We start from the raw sequence: 16,511 nt of genomic DNA on the forward strand, positions 1-16,511 counted from the left end.
TTCATTATTGCACTTTGGCTCTTTTTCAAGTAAAAAAATATTTTTCCTGTGCATAGGCTGGAAACCTCAAATGGAAATACATATTTCATGAAGCAGGGGCTTCCTTTTTTTTCTTGCTTTGCACATTGCTTGCTGCAGCAGCTGACCATAGCTGCTGGTGGGTAGCAGCTAGAGTCAGTGGTGTCAGTTGTGCCAGGGCTGAGGGCTTCAACAGTGGCTGCCATGACTGTCTTTACACTGGCCTTTCCTCACTCCTCCCTTCATGGGGACGCCAACCATAGGCTTCCTCCTTTTTCTCCACTCCTCACTGACTTATTCTCCTTACTGCTGTCACATGTTCAGCAGCTCACCAACACTGGCAGCATACTTGTGAGAGCTTGCTTCAGTGTTGGAGCAGTGGAACACTGCCTGTGCTCAGAAATGAGACTCACATCTGAACACCTTTCTACATAACACAAAGTTGTTAAAGTACTGGCAATGCTATGCAGGCTGTAGGGTCTTCACACTTAGGAAAGTTGTGAATTAACTCTGACCTACCACTTCAGAAATAAGAAAAAGATGTTTTAAATGGGTACCTCCAAGAAATTCAGCTTGTATAAGAACTTTTCAATCAACTATGGATACTCAGCTCTTCACAGCCTCTTCCTTGCAAGGCATAATGGCTTGCTGAAGGCACACCCCTTGAATTGACAGGCTTCTATAAATTTTCCTTTTCAGAATTAGTCACTATGTATCCTGAATTTGTACAACATGGTAAGAAATGCAGGACTTTGCCTTTCTTTCAGGCTGCATGCCAGTCCTTGCAAAGCTTGAAAATATTTGTTCACTTGGTATTTATTCATATAGCTATTCTTTATATCCCATTTGACTATTCTGCTGCAGATTCAGATATAAAAACAGTTCCACCTCCCTCGCATCCAGTTCCATTTCTCTTCAGTTTCATTTCCCTCAAGGTCACTGTTAGGTGATGATATGCAGTAATGTCCCCCATGAGGTGCAGTTTCCATTAGCTTTCCCTTTCAGAGGTGGTCAGAGGTCTAAATTCTTACATGATTTGTTTTCTCGCTTCTTAGAAAATAAGATTCAGTTCTGATTCCTCTTCTATACAGATGAAAAACGAGATGCTTTCAGATATTCCTCCTTTTCCTAATGAGGCAGTGGCTCTTACCTCTTTTTTTAAACCAGCAGAATGTTTTAGTGAATAATTTTCTTAATCATCATGCAATGCTGTTTACATAAAAACGATCTTGATAGCAGGAAGAAATCACAATGCAGAACATATAACACACATCCATACATTCCCATTTGAACGGCAGAGTACACTCCCAGATGCATCTACATGGATTACAGCGAGCAAGTAAAGAATACTTTTTCCTGTTAAAAACAAATCATTTTCTGTAGATGAGTAAAACTATAAACTCCTCACTACAAGGATGCAGTCAGCTCAGTAGATGTAATCCTTGTTGAATCAAACATGATTCAGCATACAGTGTGCTCCAGTTATGCTATTTTGGCAACTGAAGAAGAAGGAATGACAAACCAAGTGTTCCATTCTTCCCTTAACAAAGTGCTATTTGAAAGTTTATAATCATTTGAGCGCTGAAATGGCTTTTTTTTTTTTTTTTTTTTTTTTTTTTTTTTTTTTTTTCTGATTACGAAATCCTAACATGTGGGGGCACTTCAGCACCTTGCTGCACTTTAGCTTACAAGAGTGGTTATTCCTTTAAAGTTAGCACTGCTTGGTAGCCTTGTATTGGCTCTTCACACCACTTGAGGGGCATGGTAGGGCTTTACAAGAGAAGCTGGAGACAAATGGCCCTGTACTTTATTATCACAGTCTTTGAATAAACTGTTGTGGAAGTGAGTTTGGAGAGAAACAGGGGCTAGCATGTCACAGAAATCAGCGATTCAGAAGTTTGGAGGAGGGGATTCAGATCTGCAGTGACTGTTAGTGGAAAATCAGAAGAATTGTTACTCATACTGTGAAATCTATAAATAAATACCAGAGTTGGGCTGAATTTAAGTACCAATCGTCTTTTTCTTCTAGCTTTGTTGATCTTTCTGTGCTTCCAATATGATATTTCCTATAGTAATCTACATTTGTCTAAGAGTCATCAGTACACTTTATATTGCAATAAGAGCTTGAAAGATTAAAGCTTATCTTTTTCAACAGAACATACATACCTTTTTTTTTTTTTTTTTCCTCTTTTTTTCCTGATTTGTCATGTTGTCCTGTTGAACAAATTTAACTGAAAGACTAAGTTGCCCAGATCGTTCTCTGTCCCTCATAGCTGGATAGCATCTCCCAGCTGCATTGTTGATTACAATCTGATGTTATCAGAAATGGAATTTTCTCTTCTGAAAAGAAAAAAATCACTCTTTTTTCTCTGTTTCTGTACAGAAGAAAAGCAAATGTCAAACGTCAAGGTTTTTTTCTTTTCCCTTTTTTATTTTTTTATTTTCTTTATTTTTTTATTTCTTCCCTGAATGAAGAAATTTCATCAGAACTCCTGATGCTTTGATAAAGGCTTTGGTTCTGTTTCAGGAGAAGTATGACTTTTCAGTGAGACAGAAATTACAACCTACAGTCATTTCATACCGAAATTAAAAATCCAGTTGCTCTACCTTAGAGTTGTTCTGAGTAAATAAAAGCCCTTTATTCCTAATATCTGGTTTAAATCTACCCTTCTCCAGTTTAAAATCATTTCTCCTCATTCTGCTGCTACATGCTGTTATGAAAAGTTCCTCCCCAGCTTTCCTGTACCCTCAGGTACTGGAAGGCTGATATAAGATTCCCACAGAGCCTCCTGTTCTGTAGGCTGAAAAGCTTCAACTCTCTCAGCCTGACCCTGTAGGTGAGGTGCTCCAGTGCTCTGATCATTTTTGTAGCCCTCCTCTGGACTCACTCCAACAGCTCAGAGTCCTTCTTGTGTTGCAGGAGATGAACTCTAGAAGGTGGTAGTGCCTTCTTTTCAGCCATTTTTCCTCAGTGTTCATTTTTTTTCCTTCAGTCTTAAAAAAAATATATTTTTTAAAAGTTAAAAGAAAAGTGTCTTTCAAAATTATTAGAAATTGTCAGAAAAACTGAATGCCTTTAGCATTTTGCACTTCTATTGAAAAGTAAAATCCAGCATAACTATACAAGGCACACATACACTCCCTTTATATGACAAATCAGAGCATTCTTTACAATCACTTTCAAACAGTGTGATGAATACTTTGCCTAGGACAAGTGATAGCTGCACAGCAAACTACCATAAAATGTCTGGTGACCTAAATTTACCAATGCACTACAAAGCTCCTTTCTTTCTTGTTTGCAAGAGAACAACTTCAGATGCACAGATAAACACCTTCTCCTTTCTTTTTTCCACTGCAAATGTTTCCATCAACTTTTATAATGGGCATTATTCTGTGTATACTACAGTGTTTTTCTTTGGCATTGTTATCTAAAAGGATGCTAGGTAAAACCTTTCACTTTCAAATCCACCTGTCTTTATATGCATGCATAACTTCTACTGATCTCACAGAGATGTGTATACACAGGGAAAGGAGGGTAGAGACCTGGAAATTGCCACCATTGCAAGTAATAACATTTTTGCTTCTTTTGTTATCTTTGAAAGCAACTCATTGAACCAATATAAAATTTTATTCTCTCTGTTTGCCTCTTTCTTTCTGTGCTGCTTTCTGTTGCTAAGATGCCTCCATTCATTGTCATCCATATGCTTGGTGTTCCCTCTCTTGGTGTATTGTTATGGAGCTGAGATCAAGTTATAACCCAAGAGAACATTATTGTATGACCATTAAGGTCATGCATTTGCAAAATATGTTTCCATTCCAAATTCAACTGCGTACTTTTGATCAAAAACTGCACGGCAGCACTGTGATGAGAAACTTCTACAAATGACGAGTCAAAGAACAAGCATGGGTATTTACAGGTAGCAGCCTTTCCAGAAGGATATATTTTTTTAAGGTGCTCAGTGGCTTCATGAATGGCTCAAAGGGATTCTAAGTGATCTTGAAAGTATGCATGTTTCAGTCTCATCATTTCCAAAGTGAAAGGGATGTTGTGGTACAAGAACTCCATGTACCAAAGCAGACTGAAGCTGGATCTTTCTGGTACCCACTATTTTCTGTGTGTATAGCTATGTCTAGTGTATAGCTTTCGGACTGCCTCTGAGTGAAGTAGCTGCTACTTATGTCCATTAACTCTTACTGAAACTCAGCTTTGCTCACACAGCACGGACAACTAAGTCATAAGCAACTTATTCCCATCTCATACAGCCTGAGAGCCAAAAGGGAATGTGAGGAGACAGTATAGCTGACTCTTAGCTGGCAGCCCAATGGCATCCATGTTGGGGCAAACTGAAATTTCAGGAACACAAGGCAGAGGGTCCTTTTGCTTGTTATTGGTGGAGCCAAGATTCTGATTTTAAGACACAGCACCTTAAAATCTGCTGTGGACTTGACTTAGTGCAACTGAGACCTTCTCTGAGTGTTTGAATCCAGTATCAGGAAAAATGATGAATACCTGCAGTATTCACCTAAATAATAAAAATCCTGCTCAAAGTCATAGTATGAGAGAGGAAAGCTTAATCTTTTTTCTTTTTAACAGTCTACATTCACATCTTTCTTCTACAGACAGTTTCTTTCTAATAATTTATTTAAATGAATTCTTGCTACATCTCCTTTCTTTTCCACATCATATGCTCCATTTTTCTCTTCAGAACCAACCAACCAACCAAAAACAAACAAACAAACAAACAAACAAAAACCATCAAAACAGTAGGTTTTCTTACTCTCTGTCCGCATGCATAACAGAGTCGTAAATCTGGATTCTGAAATATAATTGTATCAACTTCAGTAGTTACTCCGGGAGTACTTGAGAGAAGAGTCAGGGACAAGCTCTCTTTTAACTAAGCAAAGTCTACTGTCACAGTTGTTTAAAGCTTTGTGGTACAGTATAGGATGTGTAAGATAAATGATCATTTTTAAAAACTACCCTTGTACCTTTTGTAAACTCCTGCCTACTGGGAATTTTTATTTTATTTTATTTTTATTTTATTTTATTTTATTTTATTTTAGATTTCTTCTCATGATCCAATTTTGCAATTTTCTTCTCCTCTAGACCAGACTAAAATTCTTTCACATCACTGCATCTGGTGGCTCTGATAGTCCCATGGCTGCTTAATTTATTTATGTACTTACAGATGAATCATGAGAAAAAGAAAACAAACTTGAACTCTACCACTTCTACTTGCTCAAATACATAATTTTAATGAGCAGTAAATTTGCTGGAAAAAAGCAGTACCAGTTTTCATGACACAATCTATTTGTGAATTGCACAAAATAACAGGATTAGATGGGCAACTAGTCTGAAAGTTTTTTTCATTCTTAATTGGAGTAGAGGACCAAGAATCCTGAATAGATCTGAATGAGCTTACTTCATCCCAAAGGCTAGTGCCTTCATCCACTTGTGCCAGCTGAACAGTATCTCACTTCTTTAGTTGGCCTCTGCAGAAATTTGTGTACTTGATAGAATAGGGGCAACTAGAGCCCAGCAGCTCACCACTGGGCATGGTGACAATTACAGGTTATGCATTTTATACCCAATACTGATTTTTCCTTTTCTAATGCTTTGTCTGTTCTTGGATGGTGGTGTTTTTTTGCTTTCCTTGAGGGTCTATCTCCTCCTGCCCCAGTTTTTTCCAATGTTAAGCCATTTATTTTCTTGCTAATTTTAGCTACAGCTTTTATTCACTCATTTAGTCATTCCGTCACTTTTAGCCATGATTTATCTGTCACATTTTTATGCCAAAGATATCCTGTTTTATCCTTCTGGCAGGAGTTGACTCACCCTAGAAATACTTGCTTCCCTATATTGCCTACAAAAAGCACTTAATATAGCTGTCTGTAAGTTGAAATCTGCATATTGACATCTCCAATTAGCTGAGTTGAATCTTGCTCTTCTTTTGGTCATCAACACTACCTTTGAAGAGTGACTGTTGATGGGACCCTGCAGTATTTAGAAATCCTCTTTTTCAGAGCTGAATTACAGAGTTAGCCCAGGGAATGAAGTACTAGCCCCTCAATTTCTGATTGTTTCTCTTTGCTCAAGACGGAGCACCACTTCCTTTTCTCAAGTGTTGTCATTCAGTTGCATTAACCAATTTTTTATTTTATTTTATTTTTTTAATTGTATAAACGCAGACTTTGGGTTTCCATTCATTGGAATGGTATTTTGCTGTAAAAGTTCACATCTGTCTACCCTGCTCTTCTCTTACACTTTTTCTTTGAAATAAAAACACAGAACTAATAAATGAGATTCTTTTCCTTAATTTGCAGTTCTCAAATGGCACTTCTTTTTCTTAGCTTGGATGGCTCTCCTGCTGTTCACCACATCAGTAAGACAGTTAGATTATTTCATTAGTCATAGAGCATAAGAAGTATTTGCTGGACAGCACGTTTCAGGGAGTACTTCCTCTCTATTTTTAATATACCCATAATGATGCGAATGGCATGATTCATCATTCCAATTAAACAGGCTTGTTCTGGGCTTTGCTTCATTCCTTCAGATTCTTCACTTTCTGCTTTTTCCTAGATCAGTTTTGCTTTTTTACTTCTAACATCTCTCCAGGCTCCTTTAGTCCTTCCTTATTATACATCTGTATAACACAGTGTCTTCAGTGAAGGATAGGAACATATTCCAAGGAAGAATCAGTGCCATCGGTATGTTCCTAACATTTTTTCTTGTTGTTGTTGTTTGGTTTTTTTTGTTCACACTAAAGATATTAAATGAAATCAAAGCCAGTTTCAGTCTCTGTAAGAACAATCTAGACACCTTCTCCAGCTTGCCACATTAGCTCTTATTTTTTCAGTCCAACAACCCATTTATAACTCATGTTGTAGTCCTCTTGAAGGAAATTAGTGCAACAGAACAAAATTCTGGAGGTTTAGGAAAGCAAAGATGATATTTATTTTAAACAAAACTAACTACAGTCCCTCATGTTACTTTTCCCACAGATTTAACTTACTTGTTTTCTTACATCCATTACACCATAAGTACAACAATGCATTTGTCCAAGCAGATTTTTTGAGTCCTCCCAGCACTTCTCAGTTTTCTGTTTGCTGGTGGTATGAGCAGAATTTTGGATTGGACTTGCACACATTTTGGGAATCAAATTTATTGTGAAGCAATACCCTGACTCCAATTGTTTATGTCATCTTTCATAAATTTTACGTGAAGTAGATGTCAGTTTCTTTTGGGTGCCTTTATGGCTACAGCCCATCTTTGTATTGGGGTAGTGGTAAAAGGAAGGATACATGCCATGTGCTGTAACTTTTCTACCCCACTTCCCTGCCTCATTGGAGCAGAGTCATTCAAGTCTTTGTCTGAAAATAACATTCTTTAAGCTTTGCTAGTTTGGCCACAGCTGCTCATGCCCTCAGTTATTAATGCAGGTATCTTGGTGTTTGTTACTTCTATTGAGCTTTAAGCATGTTATATATTTATGATCACTTACAGAGAATATTCAAATTTGATTCAAATAGTTATCCGAGGGCTTCAAAAGATTTCCATTTATTTTTCACATTGTGGGATTACTTATAGGTTTTGGTTTATGTGCAATTTACTTACTTTATGGATCCAATCAACAAATTCTAAATATGTTTTGTTTACTCCTGACAGTCCCTTAAAAATCTCAGCCTGGATAACAGCCATCTCAGAATCTAAGTTAACATGGCACATTATCAGAGCACTCAAAATGGAAAAGATCCCATCCTATGTGATCCTATTCGATTTTGGTAGAGTGACTGAAGAATACTCTAAACATGGGACAAATAAGTTCCATATCTCAGCGCAGTCTGTTGAGCTGAATCAATTACCAATGAAGGGTCATTCAAAGGCAGCAAAACATTTAAACTGTAATTCCTCATTTTGCAACAATGAGTCAAACAGCACTGCACAAGCTCATCTTTTGCATGTTTTTGTTCAAAGTCTATGTTTTTTAGTACTGGTGGTGTTGCCAATGAACATGTTACATATTTATTCTATTCCAAGGTCAAGATTTCCTGAGAGGATAGAGATATACAAATAACTTACATTTGATATGGCTGAGTATTCAAGCAGCACTGCTATTGTAAGTGATAACAAAAGACAAAATGCAAGTCTGATACTTAAGGCCAGAACATGTCGTTTTTTTGAATCTTTTGTAATAAAATGAAGGAATAGAAATTTTATCTCCCTTAATAAAAATCTATTTCTTTGTATGTTTAGTTTGTGATGTCGGCTTTATGAAACAATTTGAGCAGCCTTTGCATTCATTAATGCTCACAAAGAATTCCATATTATTTTTTCATATACATCCGCATCCAGAGGTCATTATTTTCTTGTCAGAGACGTATCTGAAGCAATGTATTTTGGATTTAATTACAAGATCTTTAAATTCTAGCAAAGAAATTCTGACCTCTCTTAGGTGGTGGTTTAGGAGTAATTTTGTAAAACAGCTGTTTGGGAATCACCACTGCTATTTTAATCTTTCTGTGTGCATGTATTTCCATGGGGTACAGAAGGAACCAGTTTTTCTCCCTCTCTTTCACCAGAGAGTACAGTGTCTGAACATGAATGAAATGGTGCAGGATTCGAAAAGCAAGAAAAGTCCTTCTGGAGCATTCTCATGGATCAGACTGAATAGTGGAGAAAGTGTGCAGGATGAAGGGATGGAAGAAGAAAATCCAGTAAGGAAGGAAAGAAGAAAGGAAATCGGAGAGAAAGGAATGGACTACATGTGTCCTGGTACCAACTACAGAAGCCTCCCTGCTCTCCAGCACCCAGGAGAACAACACTGACTGCTGCTGCCCCAGAGGGTTTACTGCTTCCCATTCCAATAAAAGACCACCTACCCCAGGGCAGGTCTGAGCAACACAGAGGTTACTTCTACTTCAGTGCTACTGATGTGATTATACTGTTAGATTTCAAGAAAAACTTGACTGATTAGCAGGAACCGGTCCCTGGTAGAAAGTACTATTGGTCTCATAAGAAGAGCATTGAGGTTGCAGACCTTGTTCTCACAGCCAACAAGAGCCAGTACTGATTTGAATATATTGAGAGCTAAATGACAAATACTGTTCATATTCTTGGTGTCTCTAGGATGATTTTTCCAAGTACAAACATTCAGAGACTGAGCTTACCCATTCAAATATCCTAACAGAATTCTTTTGATTTTCCTCTCCTCTCCCTCCCCTCTCCTCAGTTTCCCCTCACAAAGGAAGTTGGCCTGTTAAAAAAAATAGAGATTATTTTGCTGGTCCGTGACAAAAGTGTTAAACAAAATCCTCTTATTTGGGAAGATTTTTCACAATGTTAAGCCTTCAAGCAGTGTAGAAAAGAAGAACATCAGGAAAAAAAAAAAAAAAAAAAAGAACAAGACAATCAAATCAGCATCCAGCCAAAATCTACTTGCAGTATGGAAAGAAATAATTTAAAAGCAATGAACTTAATCAGATTTTCCTCTTATTCAGATCACATTATAGAGCTTGAAAAATTCTAGGGAAATCCAGTCCAATCTACTGAACATGAAAAGCAGTACCACATCTTAAAGAAATTCCAGTGAAATCCTTACATATAGTCTACTGAAATCTTACCACAGATTACTCTATTTCCCAGTAAAGTAGGTTCTTCTTGTAACAGGCAAAAAGAAAGTGAACAATTTCAGGAAAATAATAATAATAATAATAATTTTTCTTGACTTTGGTTGGCAGACCATGTTTCATAAATTTTCTTCTCCTCTCCCCCCCCCTCCATTTCTTATTCTCAGTTCTATCCATTTTGCTCTGATCCCTGATTTCATCACAACAACATTTATGCTGCATGGCTTCAGATCCCCTGGGAAATAAAATAGAGTATGAGTCCTCAGGATCATGAGTTTCTTTTTCCCTACTCTATATAGAAAAATTCGGTCCCTCTTCTTGTTTCTTTCTCCAGACACTCACCTTATCTTGCCCCATTCCAAATCTTGTGAAACCAGTTTTTCAGGCAAAAGATAAACAAACAACCAATTAAACAATCAAACAAACAAATATAATGGAAGGACAATAGAACTTGCAAACTTTTGAGTCCGGGAAACAGTATTTCTCGGATTCAGAACAAGAATCATGAGCAGGCTAGAAGTTCTGGGCAGGTGCCAGATGACACTAATTTAGTTGTCAAAGTAAAAGTGAGTTTATGGGTCTCAAGGAAGAAGCAGATGACTCTTCTACTGCTCTGCCTGATAGGAAGGAATGGAAATTTGATCCTAAATCTAAGCAGTGCCCTCAAGATTTTCAGACTATAAGGATCTGACCAGTGGGATCACTTTGGTGACTCAGAAAAAATGAGGTAGGCAGAGATATTGACTAAAGACAGACACACTTGATGCAAGCGTCCCATCATAATTCTTAATTTAGCATCAAATACTCAGTGGTGAGACAGGGAGGGAGTGTTCTGTTCATCAGCCTTCTCATGTCACATCCATTGTTTTTGGCTGGTGGATTTCTTTTCCTATTCCTGTAGCACGAAGTACAGCTATGTAAGAAACCACCTTTTGAGTCCTCCAGACTGGTGAATGATCCCTGTGTTACATTTCCCTCCCATCAAGGATGAATAAATTGTAGCTCCAATAGACCTTTTCTCATGCTTCAGAAGGCTGCCAAGAAAGCAGATCTGTTATGAAAGTCTTAACATTTGTTCTCTCAGAAATTGACAAAGACTTTCTGCCTTCACTACATTTCAATACATGATGTGTGCCCTCAGATTTTATTAATCTTTCTGCAGATCTTTTGCTTTTGCCATTAGAGTGCAGCACTGTCACCAGTTTCCTTCAGGGATGTGAAGCTTGCATAGGACCAAGAAAGGAAATTTTAAAGGGGCAGAAGAGAAACAGAATGTCACTTGGGTAAATTTATTGTGGAGCTCTGGTCTCTGACTCATGCATGAATAAATCCCAAATGCTAATTCTAATAACTCTTACCCAGGAAACAGAGTAAGTTCAAGGTTAAAATCCCTGAAAAAAATGTAGGATAACCTTGCTGCAAGTCTTGCTAACTTGCATATACAAAGAAAGAAAACATTAGTGCCAGACCTCTCAGACAGAGAAATAGTAGCTATTCAAGTACAGAAGTTTCTATTCCCTGGGAGAAAATTCAGGGTCTTTTTAAGAGATCAGTGTGAACCACCCGTGAGCTGCAGTATCGTTTCTGCTTTCTCCTTGGGAGAGATTCAAGCAGTGTTAGTTAGAAAATGCTCTACAAAATACTTCTCTCTCAAAATGTTAATTGCTCAAAAACAGAACATTTCACAGACACATTGTGTTTTCTTCAGTCATCTTTCAACAGGAGTATTTCTCATCTCTCTGTTCACCCAGGAGAAGCTTTTGTTCCACAGCCATAGCACTTAAAACCGCCTTGCTGTCCTTTTCTCTCACAGAAGGAGAGTCTGGTTTGGGAGATGTATTCTTCTTTTTTCAGGTGTTTAGTCAGAAACTGTGCCCCAGTGCACCCCACCTTGTGTACAGCATCAGGAGTCTGAGCAGTGGGCACAGGTACTGCAGATCAGGAGGCTGCCTGTGCTTTGGGATTACAGGCTTCTTCTCTCAGCTGACTTTTGCTTCTTTGCTTTGCTCTCAAGTCAGCCATGCAGAGACAACTTTCTGGCCATCACTGCTTGTCCAAAGCATCAAAGCAGCCTGCCCTGGGGCAAACTGGAGCTGGAGGACTGACAACTCTATTGTACTCTGTGCTTATCAATCTCAGCACAATGCTTGGCCCTGCTATTCAGGTCAGTCCAAGTCACATCTAACCTTACACCTGCTCCTCAACCTGGCCTGGCATTCTGAAGCCCGCCTCTGTTTTTCATAATAATAACAATTCAAGAATTAACTGTTCCCCACTGAAAACTCAAAGTTAAAAGCCATCACAGCTGCTGCAGAGGCTTCACCAAAAGCCGTATCAGCAGTTTCTGTTTTAAAAACATTTTTTTTTTTTTTTTTTTTTTCACCCAGTCACACTGATGCAGCTGCATCTTTCGGCAGAGCCATCTCTGTGGCTGATTTGCCATTTTTTTTCTCACTTTCCATTAAAAAATATCTAGGGCTTTCAACACCTCAAGACTTAGTTTTTGAAACTATGAAAGTGAAGGTTAAATATATCACAGCATCTGGAAAAGCTCTGTCAGACCCAAGGTCAAGTATTTTGCATATTTAGAGAGAGGAATATCTTTGTTCTACATCCTGAATGCCGAAGTTGCTTCAGAAACTTGTATTGTTGATAATATTGTGGAGATTGGAATGCTAATGAATGCCACCTGATGAATTTGAAGTGGTTTGCCAAAGGCAATGACATGAAGACAACCAGGAGCTAGTAGGCTTCACTCATGTCACTACTAGGCAGTAACTCCTGGGGGGTGAAGGCTTTTGCTAGAGCTGTGCTACTTCCTCAGGGTGCTTTAATTTCTCCACAAGAGCCCACTGATCCAGTGCCTGCCATCCCAGGTGCAGGTTCCTTCAGAAATGGGGACAGCTGCACAACAGTTCCTTAAGACATGGAAAAAGAAAGGAACATAGAGGTAAGAGTGTGTCCCAAGCTGGTATGAGACCTTCATCATCAGCCTTGTCTGGGAGTGGCTGGTGGCCAGGCTGATCTCTTCAGGACTCTGCCAGGAGAGCTCCCAGTACAATAGGGAAGGCTGCTGCCATGCCTTGAGCAGAGTGGCAGTCCCAGAGCAAGGAAGTGGCCACATATCATTGTGTAGAACCTTGTGGCAGAGGGAAGAAAGTAATTTTTTAGGACCCCTAAGAGGACTCCTCTAGGTGAGGTGGCAGAAGAAAGGAGGGGACCCTACCGTCAGTTTAAATATATTGTTCTCTTTTTCTTATGTATTTTATGTGGTTTTCTTGACTGCTGTTTTCTGAGAGTGCTGTTCTCACACATCTCAGAAATGAGTGGGTGAAAAGGATATGCTGCTCCAGCTGCCCTTGATATCAAAGAAGAGATGAATACATCCTAAGGCAAAAGACACAAGGACTGATTGTCCAACATGACATCTAACATCTGAGAAAATATATGAAAATACACAATTTTCTTCCTTGTATTTATTTCACCCAGAGTGTGACCTAGTGAAAATGAAAATAGTTTTGTGGGCATTGTGCAATTCAGTGCATGTAATTTGACAACAAATAAATAAGAATTATAATAAAACATCATCATTAGTGAGAAGACATCAGGCATGCTATATTATTTCTTAAGAGTGTATCTGAAACAGCTACACAGAATGGTCAGTGCAAAGTAAAATGAAAAGCAGTGAACAATTGTTTGCTATATGGTACATTTTCTCTCTGGCAGCTTCACCTCATTTCTGTTAAACTTGACAGATCCCATCATTTGTATGAGGGCATCTGTGATGAAATTCTTACCATAAGGTCCAGAGTTGAGTTTTACCCAACACATGACTGTAAGAATACAAGGACTTCAGCACTGAGTTAGATCAAAGGTTCATCCAATATCCTGTAATAACCAGAAGTAGATGTCTAGTGGAGAGCAAGAGGATAGAGAAAACACAGTGACAGTTCTCCAAAATAACCTTCCAATCTTCATCAGCTTGTGGCTCAGAGATCTCCTGAACCAGACATGGTTCTTAAACACCTTTGCTGAGTGTGTTACTTGAACTTTTTCTGTCTCCTTGAATCCATGCATGGTTTTAGTACCCTCAGTGTCTTTTGATAAAAAATTCATTTGTTTAACAACATCATGTGGAGAACTATCTCCTTTTTGTTTATATAATCTCCCACCTGCCAGCGTCATGGGATGCTCCCTTGCTCTTGCACTGAGAGAGGGATAATCAACATTTATTTGCTATAGGCATTCGGGACTTACTACTTCCAGTATATTTCCACTCTCTTTTATCTTTTCAGGCTGAAGAAATCTCACCTTTTTGAGTAAATCATTTCATACCTGTGTCAAACTCTGATCTTTTTCAGATTCCCCTTTGTACTTTTTGAGATGGGCAAAAAGAACTGTACACAGTGTTCAGGATGCAGATGTACCATGAATTTATATAATAGTATTATGTTTTCTCTTTTGTTCTCTTTTCCTTTCCTAGGCATTTTAAACATTCAGTTTCCATTGTAATCTGCACTAAGCATTGAGATGACTGTCTGTTATAACCTTTCATTCCTGAGTATTTATTTCTGAGCTCGTAATATTATACATGACATTAGCACAGGATTTTGGTTTTTGATGTGCACCATATAATGTTCATCCACACTAAATTTCATCAGCAGTTTAGAACGTAGTCTTGTAAGATCCTTCTGGACAGTTCTACCACCCTACTACTCACACTTGAAGCATTCAGTGCCAATTACTTAAAAGAGAATTACTATTTAGCTCTAAAAAACTACTCTAAATATATAAAAGGGAAAGTTACAAACATTTGGTCTAATGTGTATATTCAGCAACTCCAGGCTTCCCATTTACTGCAAACCTATGGGAGCAGAAACAAACCTTTATCTGGAAACTGCTGTTGATGTGATGATAGGTGGAAGATGCATTCAAGATATGACCTGGAACAGTCTCACATAAATAATCCATGCTTTCTTCTTTCTTTACTGTAAGTCAGCCAGTTCATTGTAGAAGTATAGTGAAAAAGACTGTATGTACAGGACAGCATATGCATCTCAGAGGTATCTCAGCAGGTGTCGTTGACATTTGAAGTCAGGCAAAATCTAGAATCAAGTGTGCCATTTTGGGGATTTGATATTTTTAAATATTTAAATAATAGTGCCTCTCCCCACACCTCCACCTTGAATAATACTGTTTGGAATGTGCAACTGCTGATTAGAGAAAGGATAGAGAACTACATTTCTACTTATCAATGGTCTTCTACCAGTTATGTTCTTTGCCAGTGTCTGAACTCTCTCTGGGGGGCAAGAGTGTCATGGAGAGCATGCACAAGAAATTGTGAAGTTATTTCCCTTGAGCCTCAAGAGAATCATGAGCCCAAGAGAGAAAAGAGCCCCACTGTTTTCCATGTTCTGAGCACTCAGAATTGTAAGATCCCATGCTTACCATGGAACTGGGACCAACTTGCTTGATCTGCAACACTTAGGAAACAGTGTGGAAAAAGAATTTACAAATCTTGCTTAAAAATGATGAGAAATTGACAGGCATTTCACAGAAGGCACCTTGTAGAAGCAAAAACTTTTTCACTCTGGCTTCACAGGGATGATTTAACTGCCAGGATGCAAAGAAAACAGAAGCTAATTATCAAATGAACATTGTCTTAATATGTTAATGAAGCGGTTTTGCTAATAGCGAGAGACCTGAATTTTAATACATTTTAAGAGCTCCTTGATTACGTGTTTGTTAGTTGTTATGATCATTTTAAATTATCTGTGCATGGCTTTATAATGGGTTAAAAACTGTATTAAGCACTGTATTCTAAACAGGCCTTGATGAGGCAGGTGAATAGTGCAAACATTGTCGCTAGGAAATTCACTTCAAAAGAAATGTAAACTAGTTAACCTAAAACGTGTCATCAGATCCAACAGTCACACTCAGCAATGGAAGTAATTTCAATGTAATTGCCAGTCAGTTCTTAAAAAAATCATTAAAAAAAATAATGCAACTGTACTGCAGGAGTCTGTTAACTACTGTATCAGTATTTCTTTGTGCAGTAAAACAGACTTCAAAACATGTTTAGGGGAATGAGTTAAGTACTTTGGAAAATACTGAGTTATTCTGTTCTATCTTTGGTAATTAGAAACAATTCACATTTTGGTGCATGGTTTGTTTGTTTGTTCGTTTGTTTTTTAATTCAGTTATGCACAGTTTAATTTCTTTTGTTCTCCAACATCCCAAGAATTTGTACCACTGTCTTTAAGTGGGCTGGGATCAGTGCAAACCAAAAATGCTTCCTGCAATAACATCAACATGAAAACACTCACACCTACACAGTACCCCTGTTTTAGAGACAACCAGAGGTATCTTCTCCACAGGATATCTTTCTTCAATCATTGAAAAACTGTTTCCAGATGAAATGAGGACTAAAAAGTCAGAACATCATCCATGTGGAAAGAGAGAGTGCAGTTTCTGGAAGGATGTCATTGTTTGCTGGAGGTTGGTTACTCATGCCCATTTGACATTCCCCACTGTTAAATGAAATTACACTCCAATTCCGTGTGGCAAATGTGCTGTGTTTTCTGATGTGTCCATGTTCTTCCCACTCATACAATCAAGAAAGTAAGGCTCTGTTTCCCCAAACCAGAAAGTGGAGCTCTGGATGGAAAGAGAATGAGAGCTTAGGTACAAATGGGAACTCTGCTTGTATTAGGCAAACAGCCACCAAGGGGTTCAAGCTCATCATTCCTTACTTTCATTAATATCGAACAGAAGGCTCACACTGGCAATACAAAGATACTCATCTGCTCTTTGCTCAGACTCCGAAAGTTGCCTGCGGGACTGAACCATTGAGGCACTTCAGTGAG

Source organism: Coturnix japonica, chromosome 5 (assembly GCF_001577835.2).
Source record: "Coturnix japonica isolate 7356 chromosome 5, Coturnix japonica 2.1, whole genome shotgun sequence".
Classification (NCBI taxonomy): Eukaryota; Metazoa; Chordata; class Aves; order Galliformes; family Phasianidae; genus Coturnix; species Coturnix japonica.